Source organism: Oreochromis aureus, linkage group 23 (assembly GCF_013358895.1).
Source record: "Oreochromis aureus strain Israel breed Guangdong linkage group 23, ZZ_aureus, whole genome shotgun sequence".
NCBI classification, from domain to species: domain Eukaryota; kingdom Metazoa; phylum Chordata; class Actinopteri; order Cichliformes; family Cichlidae; genus Oreochromis; species Oreochromis aureus.
The window spans coordinates 30,291,802-30,315,320 of NC_052963.1; the positions used below are offsets into that span (position 1 = coordinate 30,291,802).

Sequence of the window (23,519 nt, forward strand, 5' to 3'; positions counted from 1 at the left end):
TAGAAGCAGTCATAAAACCTAGAATGATTCGACTTTGCCTGCTATCCGCTTCATAATAATAATGGATTGCATTTATATAGCGCTTTTCGGGACCCCTCAAAGTGCTTTACAATACCACTATTCATTCACTCTCACATTCATACACCAGTGAAGGCAAGCTACAGTTGTAGCCACAGCTGCCCTGAGGCGAGGCTGCCATATCGCGCCATCGGCCCCTCTGGCCAACACCAGTAGGCGGTAGGTGAAGTGTCTTGCCCAAGGACACAACAACCAAGACTGTCCGAGCCGGGGCTCGAACCGGCAACCTTCCGATTACAAGACAAACACCCAAGTCTTGAGCCATGATCGCCCCGCGATACCTTGCTTCAAGGTATCTCCCTGCTCCCTGCTAAAAATTTCCATTCTTACTCGCATGTGTGTGTTTGCAATGTCACCACTAACCTTGACATAGCGCAAAGAGGATACATCAACTTGTGTTTCAAAATGAGCCAGTCTGTCAGCTGGGCGCTGTATAACATCTCCAAGCATCTGATATAAATATTTGCTTCAAAATAACTACAACTATAAACTGTAGTATTATGGCATTGTGAGCTGTTTGCTGGCCACAACAACACAATCATCACTCACCACCTACCCCAGCTTGACAGATTTGGCTCTTTGAGACTTTGTCCTCTTCAAATGGTTAAATTTTAAGAAGTGCACAAAAAATAGGCATGCTGGAAGTCAGACACAAGGAGACGACCTTGACAGGGATATCAGCCAAATTTAAATCATGTTTGTTTTTCACTCTTAAGATGGTCCACATGGTCCACATACAGATATTGTGTGTGTGTGTAGAACATGGGAAATTTTCATCATGTCTAGTGTGACTAAATTGCATAAATATGCTAGATGCACATATCAATTTTGCAGAGGAACAATGGTAATGGCTTGATAAGATGGCTATGTGAGCCTGTTGAAAATTTTGTTTCCAGCTGCTGGAGACAGTAGGAGTTGGGAATGCTGATTTCATCCAGTGTTAGATGAGCCAGTTATTTAGTTCACGGGGTCTGAAAGTCAGGTGAAGGTTACACATAACTGACAAATAGCCTTGAGAGGAGCCAGTGAGCTGGCACATGGTTAGTGATGTAATCAACATAAAACCAGTGCTATAGCTAAAAGTGCACATCCAACAAAGGGCAATACCACAACAGTGTGTTCTGTCTGAGCTTCGTGAATCCACTAACACGATACTCTGTGCCATCATCAACCACAGAAATATGGTCAATACAGTCAGCTGAATGACCTTTCAAATATAAATAGAATCTGACTGATTCATTGTAATTGTAAGGGTTGCTTTGTCAATATATTTTCAGCAAGAATTATAATGTATTCATCCAATCATCATCAAGAGTGATGATTGGAAATATTGCCTATATTATGTGGGTAATAAAAAAAATCTACAAAATGCAAAGGATGCAAATTTTGTGGTGTCCTTTAAACATTTGACTCATGTCATATTTGTAATGCTTTGAGGATATCTAACACACAAACTTATTGCAGTTGCAGCAAAACCCCCACCTCCTCTTAGACAGCCTGGACCTTTGGTACCAGGTTTGAAAGGCCTGATAGTTTTGCACAAAGCCACTTTTTTCAGCTGGATGTGAAATCATATTTTCTTTGCTTGAGCAAAGAACACTTCTCTGAATTAAATGGACTATAAAACAAGTTAATTTGTAGTGACAAACATCAGCGCAGAAATTTATGGTAACTATAGTACTAGTCAGGTTAACTAACCTGTCTGGCAGAACAGCACTAGGGAAAACAGGAAGTGGGCAGAGACTGGACACTAGAGCTATATCCAGTTTTGTAAATATGCTTTCTCACACTTGACACATTTTTATTTAAAATGCTGTTATTATCAGATGCTCTTTGACCCTATTTTTGATAAGCGTCTCTTGCTTTGTAGGCACAAACTGCCATTGCTGGAATATCAACTTCTCCTGCAGGCTTTGTAGCACTGAATTAGGCTTTCCATCATCTGGAGAGACGTGCATGTGTAGCTGCATTTGTAGAGCCACCAGCAGGAGCACCCTTTCACTGAAAGACTTGTCACTGAACAAAGTTGGTAGTCAAGGGTTATATTTCACATTATATGTGGATATAAAACCAAGAGGAGGTGCAGAAGTTGTCGCAGTATTTTAATTTGAAGAACAAAATTGCAACCTAACATGCAAATATTACTTATTGTAATGTTTATGAGAATTTTCTTTTCCTCACTATCAGCTTTCACTGTGTTTAAGGAAGCCATACTTCAGTGAGCTTTATGTATTAGATTCTGTATTGGAAATAAAAGCAATTTCTGTCTCCAAAATTGTTAAGAATAGTCAAGGAAGCATTCTTTGTCCCCATGTATGAAGCGCCCATGTAGAAATGCACTAATCTCCCTCCCGAAAGGTTAGCCCTGCATTTTAATTGTCTCTGACATTTCCCACTTAAACTGCACACAGGGACAGGACATGCAGGTTTCACGAGCAGTGTGGAGGCTTGTAAACGTCTTTTGACAAAGTCCTTACATTTTAGTGTCTTTCTCATGGCGTTGTCAGTTTACTGAAAGAATTGGTCAATGAATTGAATCTTTGTGTATTGAATTAGTCTTTTTTAAAGTTTCTGCTGTTATTACATGCATATCTTTAAACAGTTTTTTCCTGCCTTCTGGTTTGATCTGTGTACCTTCTGCATGTCACGCCCATCCAAGTGCTTGTTGGGCTCTTCCAGCACCCTTTCCTTCCCGTGCTCTCATTCTCTCTTTTTTTTTTCTATCAGTTTCCTCTTTCTACCTATTCTCTTGTCGACCTTATCACATCCTGCAATGATACATAACTCAGCAGCACACCTGTGATCCGTGACAGCTGAGCCCCTGGCCTGGTGCAGTGCTGTCACTCAGCTAGCTAACTGCCATTAAACAGCATGACCCTGCCGCCCCATTAGGCTTGAGTCAGATGGGAGTGTCAAAATATTCCCCCATGCACCTTGCTGTTTGGCACTACTGTGTAGATGTGGTCTGGGTGGAATTAGCTTTGAGCTCAAGAGCCTTTTTAGTTTACAGTTACACTTGCAGTTACACTTATATATAATTTATATAATGTGTGTTTGTGTGGATGTATGTTTCTATGTATAATGTTTTTCACTGCCTCCCTATTATTCACTATTGGCTACCTCTCATATTTAAAAGATTAGAAAAGCCAGTAGATCTGCAAGAACTGATAACTATAGTCATAAACAGTGCCAAAAATAATGTAAACATTTTAGAAATAAATGTTTTAAAAAATTAATGCTTTCAAAATCCATAGATTCAATTTAGGTACATTTGCATGTTGGCATCTAGTCAAGTAATTTCATGGACGTCACATAAATTGTGCCTGCTATGAATGTTGCTTCATGTTCTGTTTGCACACATCATTAAAATGCTGCAAGTTTTAAATGAGTTTGTATAATTTCTGCAAATTAAGTCTGTGTCAGTGTGCATTTCTATCACCTAGTTTTTGCATATGTAAAAGGATATGATAGATTAGATAATTTTGAACCAGCACATTTTATTGCTGCAGCCCACATTAGATGACTTTTTCATTTCCCTCTTTCATAATGACTGACCTTGACTCTTCACTAAGTCAGCTTCTACAAAAAGAAAGAGGGAGTGGAAAAATATTAAGGGTCTGATTGGCAAGCAGAGACATAAATACCATGTCACATTTGACGGCCTTCTTCTTCTTCTTCTTCTTCTCCTTCTCCTTCTCCTCCTCCTCCTCCTCCTCCAGTTATTCATGTCCAGTTATTTACAAACCAGTATATATCACTATCTATTGTCTATTACTTAATTCTGCATAATGTCTTTCTAATCAGTGTAAACATCTGTCACGGTACCCCTTATATGAATTTTACTGTACTGTAACTTATTAATCTATCTTTGAAAACAACAAAGAAAACAAAATGAATATACAGAAAACAGAATAATCTTACTTTAATAATACAGTGAGCTGCCTTGGTTTGCACTCTTATATTGCTTCTTGTTCTTCATGTTATCTTTATTTCTTTCTTTATTTTTAGTCTCAAAGTTGAATTTGTTGGCCTTTTTTGTGTCTTAATATTTGACATTTGGTGTTTTCTTAATGCACATTCATAATGAGCATATTACTAACAGCCCTGTAGAGGTAATACAGTAAGATATACATATGACCTCATGCTATGATTTCATGCCCTGTGCCCTTTTTCTCAAATATTGTTTTCATAGTAACAGCTACTAAAACAGCAGCAGTGACAGTGTGTTAGTTAACCACAGAGGTTGCTCAGTTCACTCTTATTTGTTCATAGCTGTGTTTATGTAGTGTAACATTTATTATGAATATGCAAATTAGCTGTTCCACATTCATTACTACCAATTACTCTCTTACTTGGAGGTAATTAGCACTGATGATGATATGTTACCCTTTACTGTCACCTTGTGTTGTGGTGGCAGACATTTGAACGAGGTTGATGAAATAAGTGGGCTATGATATAATATTGCTATGCTAATGTAAATTTAGTTTGCAAAATAGCAGCACCACAGAGGCCCTAATACACATGACTTCAGCAGTGATGTCATATTGGCTGAGAATGGAGTTCTTCTGTGAGAGTCACAGATGCAGGCCAATTCATTTAACTGAGGTCACATCATGTTTGCACACTGTTGGTGAAAGACCTCGTCCTTAAGGTGTAAGCAGAAATCCTGTGGTTACATATAAAAAAAAGTAAAAAACATGGTTAAAGCAGGTAAACTTTCATTTGCTAGGAAACTGCATATAAAGACGACCATGACCAGGATATTTTGCTTTTACTTAATTATGTTTTCCTACAGTAGTTTCAGTCTTGTGCTAATTAAGGCTGATTCTGACTTCCTTTGAACTGGATGCATAGAAATTAAATTCTGTGAATTTTAGGTCAAAGTGTTTTTTGGTTTTGTTTTGTTTGTTTGTTTTGAAATATGTTGGATAGGTCCTTAAATCAGCAAAGCTCAAGAGGGATCTAAACTTTCTAAATTTCATTATAAAATTAAATTGATGGGGAGAAAAAGACGCTTGATAGAGAAAAATGAGAAGAAGACAAGCTGTCTTTTGAGATCTGCAGAATGCAAAGCAGGGCTTCCACCAGGAAAGTTGTTTGACCCAGCACTGCAGGGGGCTTAACTGAGCACTATCCAGCTGCAATACATCATTCTTTTTGACAAACTCAGTACAGCAGAGCTGTGTAGGTGCTGCTTTCAATGCATCAGACACTGCTGCTGATGGAAGTAGAGAGACGGATGATCAGCTAATGGTAAACATTATGATTTCACAGACTTTTTAAGTTCTTAATGCCTTTAATCACTTTTGCAGACTCTTTTTATGTTAAATTGGTAATAGTAGTACTATAGTGTTTTTTGGTTTTTTTTAAAAATATATATATACCTAAGAAGTGAACACTGACCACCTTATTTTTGGGAACTGACACACATCTTGGGGGGAAGTGTGTCAGGTTGGGCATCTGGAGGAAAGAAAAATGCCAAACCAAACATGTACAGCTGCCTGGTGTAAAATGTATTAGTAGTAGTAATAACATATGCAACTTATCCTGGTTAAAAAGCACAAAAATCTTCCAATTATAAAATCCGTAATCTTAAAATAACAGCTGTTGCCAGATTAGTTATTTAACTGAATACATGCACACATTGCCCTTAATTTATAGTACCTGTGGTATATTGCTGTCACTTTAACACATTGTATTTAGAGTCTGAAAGCAAAGGGAACCGTTTAGAAATTCTAGCAGGGTCTGAAACATCTGTTTAAGAAGGTGTCTAAGAATCTCTTGAATTCACCTCGCTTTTGTGGAACAAATCCTTGGTCCCCTATAATTTTACTGGTTTAAAATTTAAGTGTTAGGGCTGACACTAGAGCTCCCTACAGTGCTCAGCTGTCTAATGCTTTGTGCACTGTGTACTGTGTACTAAGGACAGATGAAGATGTGTAAAAAGTACAGCAAGAGGGAACATACAAGATAAAGGATAGAGAGGAAGAAGCACTAACTGTATGGTTTTATGTCTAAATTAGCAGCAGCATGAGTAGATGTGTGGCTGCAAAGCCCTAAATTCTTAATGGCAATGAAGGACACTTTGTATTTGCATCACAAGTTTCATAGTATCATAGAGTTTGGACTATCATGGGGTCGAGACTAATGGCATAAGTAACAAATAATGTGTTGAAGATACTTGGCACTGATTAGATCTGAAGGAAAGTTACAAAAATGACTTTGTTTCCATTTTGGCCAAGAAAAGCGTCATTTTTACAAAGCTCAGTCAAAATGTCACCTGACGGTGATATGGCCTGAAAGCTCAAGTTGCCATATCACAGTGGCTGGTAGAGGTTGCACCCAAAAGCAGGACTCAGAAACTCAAGGAGTAAACTAATAGGTGGTTTTAATTAAACTAAAATCACATGCAAAAAACAAAACTAGAAAATTCAAACCTTTGACAAAACAAGGAAAACATCTTCCAAGGGAGGACACAACCATGAGGGAAAACGTGACAGAGAACAGAAGGAAATGCAGGCAATAGGTATGTCCCAATTCATAGGCGGCATCCTTAGGAGGACCCAGCCTTCGCGGTCTACGTGGGCCGGGTCCTTCGAAGACCAAGAAGGCCAGAAGTGCGAGGCTGTGAAATGGGACGGTCTATCCTTCAGATTTGCGTCACCAGCTGTCTCGGTGGAGTTCAATAAACTCAGCCGTCTGCTCCTCACTCGCTAATATATAACATGACATTGGAGTAAACTCTCGACCATCTCACACTTCTGTGATTAATCTCAGCCAAACAGATTTACTCACGAACAAATAAAACACTGAAAAAAGCCAAACAATAACATTTTTAAGATATCTAAATAACTTCTATATCATGTTTAACCTGAGTAGCAAAAGACCGCAGGGGTCTGAAAACGATGTGCGGGGAGTCCGGTGTTCTCGCCAGCTCTAGTGAGCCTCGACCTCCCGGTTAGCTATCAAGCTGGTGGGTAACAGACATCTCCGACAATGTCGGAGCACTTTTGCAAATATGTAATGTCTTGATAAATCAAGCAGATATTTGAAGTTTACACAGCTATATTCTCGCCTGAAAATTTCTATTTTGTGAACTAGAAAGAGTAATATTAAAACTAGGGAGCTGCCCCCATTGTTGGAAACTGGAATTGGCTGGGCCGCGCTATGAATTCTGGGATAGGTTGGGCCTTGAAGGATACACCCGACCCATCCCTCAAATTCGGGGAAATGAAGGACGCATTTGTCGGCCAAATTGAGACAGCCTTCGTCGCCTGGCTGTGACGTAATCGGCCTTCAAATGCAGCCTCAGGAGGATGCTGCCCCTGAATTGTGACATACCTAATATATACACAAGGAGGATAATGAGGGAACAGGCTACAGGGTGGAACATAGCTGACACTAATCTGACTGATGAGACAGAGGAGGCAAAACTGATCATAATACACATGAAACAGACGACTATCAAAATAAAACAGGAAATACAAACCCTGAAACCATGACTAAGACACCTGGATGGGAGAAAACAGACACACATGGGTACATGACTGTGAAGGCAGAAAGACAGAGAGAAAAGACTCGGGAAAACAGACCCAGGACCATGATAATATAAATAGAATAATCCTTTAATTGCCCCACAAGGGGAAATTTGGTACTCACTCTTAATAGCTGAGCAAAAGTAAAAACAGTACAAAAATGAACCAGTTGCAGAAACTATTTCAATAAGGAGAGATCATTAGAAGGAATTGAACATGATTTATTTATATTGTTGGCTAACAATGTATTGCTGTATCTTTTAGAAGCCGTTAGCATGATGTGCAGAACTTTAGCTTCTTCTCAGTTTTGCAGGTTGTCTTTTAAGCATCAGAATTAATTCCTTTTATACTAACAGCCGATATCGAGCAGCCATTACCCAAATCAAGCAATAGGAAGTAAGAAATTTACTTATTTATTTTTAATTACACAAACAGGGCACAGTGTATTATGATACTGTTAAAGAGATTAGGAATATCACTGATACCTTCAATATATCTTTTTCTGCCAAGTCATTAACACATCTGTCTGCTGATAACATTACAAGCTCCAAAATATAAAGTGGGATTTACTTAATATATTTTTCTCTGTTAAATGGGGTGAACATATAGCCATGTATGAAAGAAGTTTGGATTGTATTAATTATCAAATTTTAGAAATAGACAACTTTTCATCAACAAGTGTGCTAGAATCCCACCAGGGATGGCTGTGCCATAGTTACTCTCAACCATTTAATCCATTGCTTGTGATTCCACCAGATGTGCAGCAAAGTGTTTCAGGAACATCCTAGAAGCTGCTCTCTGACCTGCATTCCTAAAAATGCATAACTAATCTGTTTTTGACAGAAGCTGAATCGGCTCAGAGCCGATTAGAAAGGCGGGGACTTGGATACAGTAATGGCATATAGAGTCTGGCCAGTTGTCAGAATAAGAGACCCTGTGCATAAACATCTCCCTTTTGACTGTCATAAAAATCTACAGTGGTACCGTTCCTGCCATCTATTTTCTAAAATATCTTATGCAATTTAGGGTCACAGAAAGGCAGAAACACACTTAAGACAAGTTGTACAGTAGACCCTGAACAGGGTGCCATTCTCAAGGATGGCACACAGAGATAGACAACCATTCAGTCTTTTTCAAACCCTTGGCTAATTTATAATCTGTGAACTTTAACATACATGTTTTTGGATGGTGGAAGGAAGCTGACATACCCTGATGAAACTCATACAGACATAGGGGGTACACAGGAATAACATGCAAACTCTACAAAGCCCCAGCAAGCTGGATTCACACAGAACACAGAACAACCAGTGCTGTGTGGCAACAATGATAAGCACTATGCTAACCAGTGTATAATTGTACAGTTAATAGTGAATCCATAAATACATCCATTGACCAAAAACTGTTTGACGGCTCAAGTCAATAAATTTAGGCTATGTTGTGGTTGCTGGTAATCATAGTCACTGACTCCAATATAGACCTTATCTATAAAAATCCTAAAGTCAAAGCCTCTAGCTCTATCATTCTATCATTGTTGAAATAATTAGAATTATGAGCTACATCTTAAGCTTTGTTCTATATCTATGCATATCTAAGCATCAATCTTTTGTATAAATTTACTTCGTTGTCAGAGTGGCTTGAATAAACATCCTTTTTTTTTGCATCCTTGTATAAGAAGTCAACTGCCCTTCAAGGAATGATTTGCCCATTCTTGTCTATTTATCTTTACTCTAAAATACAGCAATGCACGTCTCAAGCGATTAAAGTCTCCCATGAGTAAAATATGTCCTAAAATTCCTTTTGGTGCACTGTATCATGCAGATTTAGCCAGTTTAGCAGTAGCTGAGGGCACCGTGATGCTAACTGTGGATATCTATTTGGAATAAAAGAGATTATTAGGCACTAAGAGGATTGGCTGCTGAGAGGTATAATGTGGGACAAGCCTTTTCTCTCAGGGGCCCAGATAGCACACAGGGAGATGATCAATGGTAGAGGTAGAGATAGCACCATTGTTTAAAACAAGATTAGACAGATTAACACTAGTGGCTGTTTCCTCCAGGGCTGCTGTTAGGCGTTTTATTAAACCTAAACACTAAAGCATCTCTACGTTCACTGAAGGGTTTTGTTTAGATAAGAGCCCCTCTCTTAAGGTTTTTCTGCTTATTTTTTTTCTTCCCCTCCTTACTTATTTTTTTTTAAAGTCTGAACATTTTCACCCATGGCGTCTCTTCATTTTTTTCATTATCTGACCCTCTCTAAGCCCACATTTAGCCCAGCTTACCTTCCTCTCTGGAGCACCAAATCCTCTGAAACATTTTGAAGTTCAGAGCGGAGTAGATGGTTGAGACACACTCTTTAAAAGTGTTGCTAAATGTGCTTTTCCAGTAGCAAACATATTTTTTTAAAGCACTCCAAAGAAAATTGAAAGTGGAAGGGGAGGGATCCTCGCCCCACTAAATTGCCAGTGTTATCAGTTGGGCATTCTTTGACAAAAAAGGTGTATGGATTATTATTGTAGATATATCAAGGATGTTTTGTCCCTGCCCAAGCCTACCGATAGCCATCAGCACCCTCACAAGCCTGTCAATGCTGCTATCTGACAAACACACACACACACAGTATGATATGCACTAACAAACATACAGAGCAGATGGGAATGATTGCAGAGTGGAATAGAAGACATGTATTTGCTATTTTTGATATCTACCGAGACTGATAAAGAATCTTTGGTACTAAATGTCACATGCAGTATACTGCACACAGATGAATGCACTGATGCTGTTCTACCCTTAAATCTCTTTTCCTGCAGGCCCAGCATTTGCTATTCTTCACTTCCCCAGACCCACTTCTTCACCATATGCCCTAAACATTTTCCACCCCTCTCCAGTCATCTGATTCCCAGCCATATGACACATGACACATCTGGCACTATTTGAACTACAGTAATCCCGAATGAATACTTACTATTTGATAGTGTTAGCACTGTCCCATTGCAAGTCAAGCTCTGCAGTTCCTGTAGTACTGGCCCTCATATTCTCAAGTATGATTAACCTACCAACCTGCGTGTAAATGTTTTGTTGTATGATTGGTTCAATTTGGCCAATTTTGCTTCCAATTGGTGTTGGGGTTTTTTTTTTTTAAACTAACTCACTACTACAGGATTGGTAGAAACATACACTTCTGAGCATGCATCAGCAATAGGAGAATCTTTTTTTTCTGTTTCTCTATGTCATGTGTAGAAAAATCAAATATAATTAACAATCTCAATGCACAAAGAAGAAAATAGGTTGTTTTGTGAATTATTTTGGAACAGACGTCTGGTGTTGGCAAGGTAACAGTACATTTGGTGTGCTTACAATTTGAAATACTATAATTTATAAAGGGTTTTTTTTTCTATAGAAGATCAGCTCAAATAATTTATTTTTAGGGGACAGCACTTCAAAACACATTACCATGAAGTGGTTGTATTTATCCTGATGTGAAATAGCAGCTACTCTATCACCTCTTACATTTTGATGATGGGGCCCCCTTTCATAATCTCAGCTCTGCTCTAATGTGTTGCCCTAATAAGCCTTAAATTGTCATCTTGGTTTGATTTAACTCAGCCATAATGAGAAATCTGCCTTTAGAATGACAGTAGCCATCCATTTATCCTTTCCATCTCTCTTTACATGGCCTCTTAACACCTCCCCCGGACTGTCCAAATTGAAGTTGGAAGAGACAGCGGGGTTGGATTGTGAAATGACAAAAATATATATATTTTCCTAGACAGAATATTGGGTTTTTCATCATTCATATTGTAGACTTATGAAAGGCTAGGAAGATTATTTGAAAAGTTTAATTCAAAGAGTTTTTTGCAATAGATCACTAATGGGTTTGGTAAAATATATTTATGAGTTTTGTGACCGTGTTGACTTGATGAAAGTACAGAGTGAGGGCAAAGTCTAAAGGGATAATTTGCACAAGGAAAAGGTCTTTTGTGCTCACCAAGCATCACTCAATCTCCATTTTCCTCATGTCTCCAAGTGCATGTCAGAGAATGAAAGTAAAATGAAAGCAGACCCATTTCCATTCTGGCTTTGTTTGGTTTGTGACATCTTTGTTAGGCCTTTCTGTTTCAATAGGAATATGCCACAGAGTCTTCCTGTACAATAGTGCATCAGAACCTGCTGTATTTCTTAAACCAGAATGCATTACCTGCACTTTACTTTTCTTTTGTTGTGACATGTTACATCCTTGGATGTCATTAAAATAACATTGTAACAATTCCAATTTACTTCTACTTTGTACATCATTGCACATTTCTGAACACAAGTATGTAAATGTGGCGTATAGACTTAATATTAGATGTCCTTTTTTATTTAAAAAAAACGTTACAACTATTCATAACGAAGTAAAAGTAAATCAGTCTCACCATAATTAAATCTAGCAAAGGATTATGGATTTATAAATGCTAAACAGCAGCAGTATTTCTCCATATTCATCGTTTGAGTAGACCAACAAATATATTTAAAAGCATTTTTAGTGAAGTTAAAAAAAACTCACACTATTCACTAAAACTAAAATAAATGTGTGAATGTGACCTGTGATAGAGTGTGTGGAGAATAGAAAGTATGTGTGATCTGTTTCATATACAGCATGAACACAGATTTTAGGTCAGAACAAAAGAGTAGATAAAGTGAGTGCTTAGTTTCCTTTTTGCATGTTGTAATGCTTAATGTTAAATCAAAGTATATGTGTGTGCTCTGTGTGAGATAGTGATGCCAGGTTACGAAAGAGTTTTTATGAAAGATCCTATTTCTGTGTGAAGCATAAAATTAGCTGTGGCGCTAACCATACAAACCCTTAACCAGTGTTGGGACTAACGCGTTATTAAGTAACGCGTTACAGTAACTACGTTATTATTGTGGTAACGAGCACGGTAACTAGTTATTATGCCAAAACCAGGAACGCGTTACTCGTTACTGGGATTTAGATAGGCTCGTTACTCGTTACTTCGTGTGGTGGATATCGCGGAGCTTCCACAGATTCAATAACATTAGCAAGCGGTGGAGGCCAGCAGGTGGATGAAGGAAAAGGGAGGCAAGAGGAGAGACCCGAAGCGGCCGCCGGTCCGCGTGTCAGGTGAACTGAACTTCAGGTAAGAAGTTATGACCTGCAGTCTATCGAGTCAGATATAAACCAAGTTTAGGTGGAGTTTATTTTCGGTATGATGACTTTTTTCGTACTGCGTGCTAGCTTGCATGGCGGAGTTTCTATACAGCTGGGTGGGTGCTATGTTACTGATGTTGAACTTTATTTTGTTCATAGGTTAATTATTAGAGTTGCCAACCGTCCAGTAAAAAACAGAATCGTCTGGTATTCAGAGAAAATATTACGCGTTTCGTACTGAGGTGAAAAGGAACACAGTTTGTCCCGGACTTCAGCTACAATGAAAAAGACACAAAGCTGAAGCTGCAGCAGCTGCTCTTCTTCTCTCATTCTCTCCTCTCCTGTTTCTACTTCAATCACGAAACTGATCAATGATCAGCTGATCGGCTTTTCTCTCTTGTTTATTTATCGCCCACTTTGCGCCAGAAAGAGGAAACCAGCGGATGTCGCGCTAAACAACAGCAGCACGTTTAAGCTTGATCAGCTGTTGTTAGAATTTATTTAATATTAATTTCTAGTATCAGCTGATGTTTGCTGGAGCCACAGCTGTAAAGCTGCTGGTCATGATATCGGTTTGGTTATCTGGTGAGAGGGAAACATGCAGATGAAACCAGGAGATGTCCTTACTGAATCATCAGAGCTGAACAGGTGATGGAGAAACAGGTTTACCTTTTAGGTGACATGAATGAGTTGAAGGGAAGTTATGAGCTGTTTCTGAGAGACAAATAACACCAGGATCCTTTTCTACGTAGCTGACAGCTGGTAACTGTGCAGGGGCGGATCTAGCAAAGTGTTGCCAGGGGGCAGGTAGGGCAAACAACAGGGAAGGGGGGCACAAGGAAATACTTTTCTTTATTATTCTCATTTAAAATGTCTCGCTTTAAAAAAAAATAATTATCTGAGTCTTACAACAAACAATTGATAGATTGATACATATATACCATCAGAACAGTGTACATCACTGTCACAACAGTGTTTATTTTCATTCAAAGGCTTTATGATTTTTCCTATAATGGTGGGCGGTCTCTGGTCAAAATGCCGGGACGATTGTTTTGTCCCAGTCCAGCTCTGTATGCAGCTCATCTGCAGTCTGGTGTTACCTACATCTTCCTATTCAGAAGGCAGAATTTCCAAGTTCTGAGTACAATCAAAAGCACCACGACTGCAGTTTTTGTGTTGGATGTAAAAAGCAGGCTAGAATCATGGCGGCAGTCGACGACGGTCCAGGCGTGGGATTTCTCTCGTGGAAATGTGCACATTATTTTTTCCTTTCTATTGGTAGGTGGCACAGTGCACTTGTGGCAAGTAAGCAAGCTAGAAGACTGGCAATCTGGCTGGGTATCCAGTTAGGGAAGCAACACATTAACAAGAGAATTCTGAGTAAAACCAAAGTTACTTTCCCTAGTAACTAGTTACTCTGAAAGTAACGAGTAACTTGAAGTAACTGAGTTACTTTTTTAGAGAAGTAACTAGTAATGTAACTAAGTTACTAATTTAAAGTAACTTACCCAACACTGCCCTTAACTATAAACCAGATCACAACAACCTAGGCTACCAAGGGCTACCATAGGATTTAGCAGTTGGGGGGAGCTAATCTCAAGTGTAGTGATGCCACATAGGGAAAGGATTTACACTAGTAGATTTTACATTTTATTTATATTTCACTATAATTGCCATCATCATTTTAAATATCACTAAATTCGATTCTTTGCCTAATATTTTCATGCAATCTTGGAATTAAGCTTCAATTGTTTTTACAAGATGTTTTACAAAAACATAATTCAGCAACAAATATATGCTTCCAATACCTGATTTAAAAAGCTGTAAAATTAATTATGACAAGTTCAGTCTAGTTTATCAAATTTCAGGAATGTGTTGAAGGTGCAATAATGTGGGATGTATTTCATTTGTTATTACTGAGCAAGAATTTCCATGCCATCAGTCTGCAGCACAAAAAAAATTTAACTAATTCACCGGTAATTTACATTAATCTTCCTATCACATTCGACTCCTCTTTAACTGAAGGTGCTGGAATGCTGTTCTGGCCCACTTAAACTCTTGATAACAGCCTATGAAATGGAAGTGGTTTCTTGGTGTCCTGCTGTGCTGGATGATAGTTCTCACTTCAGTTGATGATAAGCCAGTGATGGAGTAACAGTGTAATTTTTGACATTTCACACTAAAAGCTCAGTTTAAATCACGTAAATGAGGAGAAAAAACCCCCAACGTCTGTTCCGTGTTGTTCCTTATTGGGATTGACCAACGCCACAATGAAAGCCCACTCTGTAGTTGATCTGTCCTTCAACTGTGTCTCCATGATGGAGTGGCTGTAACTCAGGAGTTGGAGCAGTTCATCTGCTAACTGGAAGGTTGGTGGTTTGTTCCCTGTATGATTGGGCCAAGAAGGCATGTTGTAGAAAGTGCTTTGAGTTCTCAAGTAGAGTAAAAAAGCACTACATAAGAATCACTCCATTCACCATGATCCAACTGAATTATTTTTCTTCACACATGCTGGCAACTTCAGCTGTGCAGCTGACCACTCCTGGACACTTTGTGTTTACATCCAACATGCAAGAATCTGTTTCTTTCATCTGTTGAAATCTCCGAATGATATAAGTGTCTCCAGATTCGGAATGGGCATTTTTATGCCTAGTCTTAATGCAGTCTGGCAGTAAATTAATTATTTATGACTATGAATTATCTCATCATCAAAACAGGCACTGTCTGACTCTAATGATCAGTGACAGTGTGTGTTTTTCTACACATCACATAGAGAAACTGTAACATAGATTCAATGCGAGTTTATACAGTCTTTTGGGAATATGGCAGTTGTCCTCCTCAGCCCTGAGCTACACTGAATCTGTCAGGGCGTTTTAAGATTACTTTTGGTGAAAGTACACATTGTGCATACCACACTTGGCAATGTTGGTTGACTAATCAGAGGAATGAAACATGCTGGCTGTGTTATTAGTTTGAAATCTATCTACTTACACTAATATGTGACTCAGTGTGTGCATTAGTTTAGCTGAGGGAAAGAGCTCCACAGCTTGAACAGATGTAAAAGAAAATGTTAAAGTCCCAGACAGTCCTCTAATTCCTGTATCTACCTTGCAATTCAGGTGTGAACACATATTTGATGTGATGGTTTAGTCAGAGGACTTGCATTTAACAGAATTCGTGGTCATCGGTTTTTCTCTCATCTGTGTTCCACTGAATGAGTTTAAGCTGGACAGCCTGTGACTAATGCGCTCATCATATGCCTCACAGTGGTACTCTGATTGATAACGTGATTTCTCACAAAGATGCTGAGGAAACTTGTACAGATCCAGGATGTGGTGCTACTTCACACTCTGCCTTGACAGCTGGTACTGCTGTGCAGGAGGAGGACAGCAGGGTTGCATTTCCTCATAAGCATCACAAAAATCCTTGTGTGTCACTTATGACATCTCTCATTGAGTTTCAAAATTGAAAATCAACAACAAAATTGTTTCAACGTGCATCTGAGCTCACACTGACACTATATCACAAAACAAAATAAATGAATAATAACAATTTAAGGAGCTTGGAAAGAAAAGCGTCTGGACTTCTTTGAGTTGCTTGAAGGCGTTTCACCTCTCATCCGAGAAGCTTCTTCAGTTCTAAGGGTCAATGGTGGAGAGTCCCAGATTTAAACCCAGTGGGAGTTTCCCCCCCAAAGAGGGACAAAGGATCCCCTGATGATCCTCTACCTAATCACATGAGCCAAGGTGTGAAAGTGGGTGTGGGTCCCAATCAGTCAGGGTTTCGGGTGAGCTCATTGTGAAACCTGGCCCCACCCTATCATGTGATTTCCTGAGGTCAGATGGCCCAGGATGGTCGCTCACAGTGGACGTAAGTGGACATTTACGTCCACTTACGTCCACTGTGAGCGACCATCTTTGAACAGAGGTGGTGGTTTACGACACCAACTGTCTGCCATCTATAATCCAGTTTTGAGATCCCTTCCCAGACGCCTTAACGCCCACTCACATCCTGGGCCATCTGACCTCAGGAAATCACATGATAGGGTGGGGCCAGGTTTCACAATGAGCTCACCCGAAACCCTGACTGATTGGGACCCACACCCACTTTCACACCTTGGCTCATGTGATTAGGTAGAGGATCATCAGGGGGTCCTTTGTCCCTCTTTGGGGGGAAACTCCCACTGGGTTTAAATCTGGGACTCTCCACCACTGATCCTTAGAACTGAAGAAGCTTCTTGGATGAGAGGTGAAACGTCTTCAAGCAACTCAAAGAAGTCCAGACGCTTTTCTTTCCAAGGTCCTTAAACTACGATGACCTGGATGACTGAGAACCTTCACAGACGAATAACAACAATATTTTTTCTCCACCTTTTATTAATATCTTGCAGTGACAAATGATATTGTGAGGTAACTTGCCAACTGCAAAGTGTTACCTCCTGCTGTGAGGGTTTTTTTTTTTTTTGGCTTCACTTTTTTGGAACAATCTCAAAAGTGCACAAATTGTTTTGTTTGTAAAAGAATAGTTCAAGAAAGAGAGGACACGGGACTTAGCCACAAAGTTTAAAACATTTTTCTACTTTTAGAATGAAAAAGGCAAAATTACAGTTTACAAAAAAAAAGCATAGCAGAAGCAAAAGACAAGGGCATACATGACTTTGATAGGGACTGGGTTACTAAACTTTATTGAAAATATGAAAGAACACAGCTCAATAAGGAGAATATACAGTACTATGCAAAAGTTTTAGGCAGGTGAGAAAAAATGCTGTAAACAAAGAATGCTTTCAAAAATGGAAGTGTCAATCATTTATTTACACCCATCAACATAATGCAGTGAATAAACAAAAGAGAAATCTAAATCAGATCAATATTTGGTGTGACCACCCTTTGCCTTCAACTCAGTATTAATTCTTCTAGGTACACTTGCAAACAGTTTTTGAGGGAACTTGTCTGGTAGGTTGTTCCAAACATCTTGGAGAACTAACCACAGAACTTCTGTGGATGTAGGCTTCCTCACATCCTTCTGTCTCGTCATGTAATCCCAAACACACTCAATGATTGTTGAGATAGGGCTCTGTTGGGGCCATACCATCACTTCCAGTACTTCTTGTTCTTGTTCACGCTGAAGATAGTTCTTAATGACTTTGGCTGTATGTTTGGTGTCGTTGTTCTGCTGCAGAATACATTTGGGGCCAATAAACAATCACTTATATTTCTGAAAGCATTCTTTGTTTACAGCATTTTTTCATACCTGCCTAAAACTTTTGGACAGTACTGTAGTTTATTGAGTACTTTTGATTTAACAAAACTGTTTAATTAGACTCACAGGGAACAGACACACATTTGCTCACAGAAGAAGGGCAAGAAAACTACTGGACCAGAACAACCGAATCGAGTTTGACAGCATGGCATAGCGGAAGTGACAAAAAGAATAGAATAGCAGCACAAAAAATGAGCGAGTACAGAACTAACTTATTGAATTTACAAAAAAGCTTCATAAGCACCTGGAAAAAATTCAAACATTGTTGAGTGAACAATGTCTCATAGTATATATGGACAATAACCTAAAAGTTTTTAAAGTTAAGGAAACTAAACAGTGGTCGTCAGTCACCCAGTCTCTTTTCGATCTGTCTGCACTTCACATGTTGAAGAGAAAACTAAATAGAGGAGGAAACAAATGGAAGACATGTAGGAAAGGCCTGGTAGGAGAAAACACTTTTTGGTGATGTCCATGGGTTCCAGGCTCCAGGTAGACATTGTCTGAAATATTCTAGATGAAGTATAAAAATGCACTTGTATTATTATCTATATTTTTTTAAACAACATCTTCTGAAATATGGGGGCTGTGTTTAAGACTGGTTGTAATTCCTCAACAGTTAATGCATAATTTAGTTTTTCTCCTCAAATTGATGCTGAAACTCATCTTATTATATAAGCGCATGCAGTATGTAAGAATAAATATATGGACCTAAATGCATTTCTATAGTATTGATATGTAGTGTTCAATGCCATTGGTGATGAAAATAAAAATGATAATTTACAAGTCTGTAAATTCACCCAGACTATTGCCCAGGTTGTCCTGAAGCCACCTTTATCTGCTATCGCTGTTATCTCATTATCCAACTCTTTTGCTTCTTTTCCATAATAGACCTCAATTTTGCTGTCTTTGAACTAATGCACCATTAGCAACACTGCATTTCAAAGCTGACCCACTCAGACTTTTAATTTAAGCAGCCATGTTTCCAGATGTTCCCAGCCTTTTTTACTTTGATGCCCCATTCCTGATTATTCTCTTTTCACACAAACATGTTTCCTTTCTCTTTAAAGCATTTCCTTACCTTAATACATTTATTTTCCTTAGGTAGACTGAGGCATGGACTGTTTGAGCTCCACATATTGATTGTTGTGGGGAATTTGATGCCTAGAGACTTGCTGTTCTCCTCTTCTCCTCTTTCCTCTCTCTTCCACCCTGGGGGAATTTTAAATGGAAACACATTACAATGAATCACACAGCAGGGAGCTCCATGATTGATAGCATTGCTTACCATTTACTAGTCACTGTCTGGAGATAAGCCCTGAATTTATGGAGTATTGGAAATCCTTGCCGTTGCTACATGAGGATTAGAGTGAGGAACAGCTCCCCCCGTACTGCCACTGGAGTCACCTGGTTAACAGCATAAGTGGAAAGTAAGGAGCCCCTTTTGTTATTTATAAAAAATTAGTATTTGTGTTTTTGTTTTGTTTTCTGGATTTCTGCTTTAAATGAAACTGGGAAACCTTGGAGGACAGTGTCACCTGCTTGTGAGTGAGTTTATGTTGTACACTTCTCAGCAAAGCAAATGTGACTTTCCTTATTTTAAAAAAAATCATATAGTTACTCTGTATACACCAATTGGCTACTTTAAGTACACCTTGCTACTACTGGGTTGGACCCCCATTTACCTGAAATCCTTCTTTCTTTCAACAAGATCCTGGAAACATTCCTTAGAGATCATGCAATAGCTGCAGATTTGTTGGCTCCACATCCATGATGCGAATCTCCCGTTCTGCCATATCCCCAAAGTGCCCTATTGTCGTGAGATCAGGGGACTGTGGAGGCCATTTCAGTACAGGGAAACCATTGTTCGAGCAGCCAGTTTGAGACAATCTGAGCTTTGTGACATGACGTACTATCCTACTGGAAGCATTCATCAGAAGATGGGAACACTCTGGTCATAAACAGATGAACATGGGCCGCAACAGTAGTCAGACAGGCTGTAGCCTTTAAACAATTCTCTATTAGTTCTAAGTGGCCAAGAAAATGTACTCACACCATGAACACCTGAACTGTTGATACAAAGCATCATGAATTTGTGCTTTCATGTTGCTTATGCCAAATTATGACTACAACATTTTTCCAATCTTCTATGAAGTAATTTTGGTGAGCCTGTGCAAATATTGGCCTTTATTTCCTGTTTCTCTACTGACTGTAATGGCACCTGGTGCCATCTTCTCCCGCTGTAGTCCACTTGCTTCGAGGTCAACATTCAGAGATGAGTAATCAGAAATGCTTTTCTGCATGCCTTTGGTGTAATGATTATTGGAGTTACTGTTGCCTTCTTATACGCTGAAAGCAGTCTGGCCAATCTTCTCTGACTTCTGACATCAACATAGCATCAACTCACTGTTATTTACTTACTCATATTTTCTCTTTTTCTGATTATTTTTTGCAAAAAAATGCCAGCAGATCAGCAGTTTTTTAAAAATTCTTAACCAACAACCATGCCATGATCAAAGTCAGTTAAATCACCTTTCTTACCCATTCTGATTCATTTTGTACATTAAAAGATCACCTCAACTATGTCTACATGCCTTAAATGCACTGATTTGCTACCATGTGGCCATATTTGTGTTGACGAGCAGTTGAATAGGTGTACCTAACAAAGTGACCAGTCAGTGTATATTTAGTTGAAATGTAAACAGAGAAACCCCAAATGAAAAGAAAATTACAGACCTCAGATTAATATAATAAGATATTTATGCTGAATCTTTTATATGCTTGTCAAATCAACCTTCAGGTAAATTATCCATTTTCTTCATAGTTCATTTAATACACATCTGATAAAAAAGATATATGTAATATTCAAAAATGAATAATTAGCCCATCTACTAAGGTGGGCACTATCACAGTTCATTTAAAATCCCTGAAGGCATATATGCAGGAATCCCTGGACTTTGCAGGGTGCAGATAGAAATAGTTCACTGAAGACTTTTGTTTAAAGAATGTACTTGCAGACCAGTTTTTCCTGTGCTTCAGACACAATTTGCAGACTTCAACTTTTCTTCTTTAGAAGTGGCTAACAGTTATAGATTTTAAACATCAAATGAAAACAGTGTTTGCACACATAAAGAGCTGTCTGTACTTTAAAGGCACAATGGTTGTTTGTTTTTTTACAGGGTGTCATTCTTTTATATCATAGAAGCTGCTTACAAATCTTAGACTCCATACATCATGGCCAACATTTTTTTTTTTTTTTTAACACTGAACAGAAAACTGAAGCGTTCAGTTTTAAAACTGGTTTGTGATTTAAAGACTACAAATAGAGGATTGTGGTTTATGTCTCTACTAATACTAACGAATAGCTGTTTTCATTTATTTAATTAATTTTTTTTAAAGAGCGCTTAAACACTTTAATTTTTATACTTATAAAAGACTTGCTTAGCTGTTTTTTTTTTTTACCCTGGCTTTATGTATGTTGGACAAAATAGACTTAGCTTCAGTAGTTTACATGAGTTTGTGGACCTTAGCTTCTGCAGCTTATGAAGGACACATTTTTACAGATTTTATGTGTTAGAAACATCTCTGATGCTTGGTTTACACACCTCCATTTTTGGTTGTCAGGGGCAGCTTAGATCTCAGATTTCAAACCTCAGCAGCCATAGGACCAACGGCTTTGGGGTTTTTTAGATTCCTTGCAAGTTTGTGCATCACTCTGAAGAAAGTCCAACCTTACTGCATTTTTGAATTATTTGTTACCAAGCTTGGTTTACCAAACACCACTGCAGTTTGTATAATGGTGTGTTTAGCAAGTAGCCAGGAGGATGACTGATCAAAGTCTCATTGCTGCTGCACCCTGAACCATCGAGGCCATTTCATCATATTAATATCCTGCCACACTGTGACCGAATATTTGATCTACACACACTGATAATCAACAAGTCGTTTTACATCCACAATGTGCCAGCGCATCACACGTGGGGGCTGTTTCTGTGGTGCTGATCCCATTATGGAACATGACTTAATTCTCCTTGACACAAAGCCAATTCAGGGAGTGATTGTCTCACAGGTTCATCCTCTCTCATGCAGCGTGAGGGCAGAAGGGAAGTGGTGGTGAGGAGGTGGGTTGTATTAGGCGTTGAAAGACCACAGCTGAGGGGGAAATAGCTGTCAGGCCTGTGGAGGGAGGAACAGGACACAGTATAGCCTATCACTTGTGCTCCCTGAGAGACTTATTACGGAAGCAGGCCAGGGCGAGAGCTGGTAATTAATTTGGAGGGAACTGATATTGGTTTTGATGCACCAGAGACTGACAACAATGGCTGTCTCCTGCATGTACCTGCACTCGTGGCTATATGTGTCTGCATAAAAACAGGAAACCAAGATGAGCAAGGGGAGAAAGGGCTATTTACATGGAATGTCTGCAACAATGCATATTAATGCCTCCTTTAGTCGCCTCATCCTCCTGCAACTCGTATTCTCATCTCTCATCTCTCTCGTTCCTCTCACTCTTATCCATCTCTGCAGCTGCTTTAGTTAGATTCTTCCTCTATCATGAGTACGTGATGTTCAGGGCAGCATTTTTTTAAATAATGAAACTATACTCGGCATGGCAAATTATTAATGTCACAGAAAGGAAATAAGCTTGTTTTCCTTCAGCTCATTCATTTAGAAAGCTCCATGACTGTACCGCAGAAGCACAATTACAGCACTAAGGAATCGCAGAGATTGAAAGGACCACAGAATTTGCACTCTTAGTCATGCAAATCAGCTGTTAGGTCATATCCGAAGACAAATGCAGCATTATTTTCTAATGACTGAGGAAGAATGGAAAGAAAAATGTGAGTGACATGATCAGAATGGATTTATAATATCTACTGCTATTATTAAAAGTTTTTATCATATCTTTGGGTGTATATATATTGAATATATGCCATAGATTCATTTTTTTTAATTACATCAGGAACTGGAACTAGATGATAAATCTGTAACTTTTGAAGTTAAAACAAAACACAACAAACAAAAAAAATAAATGGGTTCCATCATTTAGCCCAGTATTAGCTCACAATGACATTGCCGTTATGACAGTTTTGTATGATGGACTGTTACCACCTGCTTTTGGAAAGGAGGGCGATCTATTTAATGGAGCTTCAGAAAATCAAGATGGATCTTGTCATAGTTTTGAGTGAGAAGGACACAATCAAATATAATAATTCATACCTTCATGGAAGGCACAATCTCCTGTTTTTATGTGACTTGTGGGGAAATAATGACTCAAATTTATGGTCAGTTTGAGGATGTTTAGGTGTACAGGTGTGTAGCCTTTAGATTTTGGAAATTTGTTGTGCGCAAAAGCTCATTTAGGCCTCCGTGACATGTTGGTGATTGTCTGGCAGCCACCGGTCGCAAGGGTAAAAATGTATTTTCTGCAACTGATTGGTGAGTTGATGGATTTCTGGCAGTTGCTAGTGTGAAGCTGGTTGCAAAGAGGTAGAAATATTC

The 23,519-nt window shown here is 38.8% G+C and overlaps 1 protein-coding gene and 1 long non-coding RNA gene across 2 annotated transcripts in view; one reads left to right on the plus strand and one right to left on the minus strand.

Moving 5' to 3' along the window:
- LOC120436365 (inactive N-acetylated-alpha-linked acidic dipeptidase-like protein 2) overlaps positions 1 to 23,519 on the plus strand; it is a 483,232-nt gene that overhangs the window by 35,584 nt on the left and 424,129 nt on the right. The gene's annotated exons all lie outside the window — the stretch shown is intronic.
- LOC120436367 overlaps positions 19,143 to 23,519 on the minus strand; it is a 28,721-nt gene continuing 24,344 nt past the window's right edge. The window contains exons 3-4 of the long non-coding RNA XR_005610358.1: positions 19,306 to 19,424; positions 19,143 to 19,229 (exon numbers count right to left, since the gene is read on the minus strand). This is a non-coding gene — a long non-coding RNA (uncharacterized LOC120436367). The remainder of the gene's footprint in view (positions 19,230 to 19,305; positions 19,425 to 23,519) is intronic.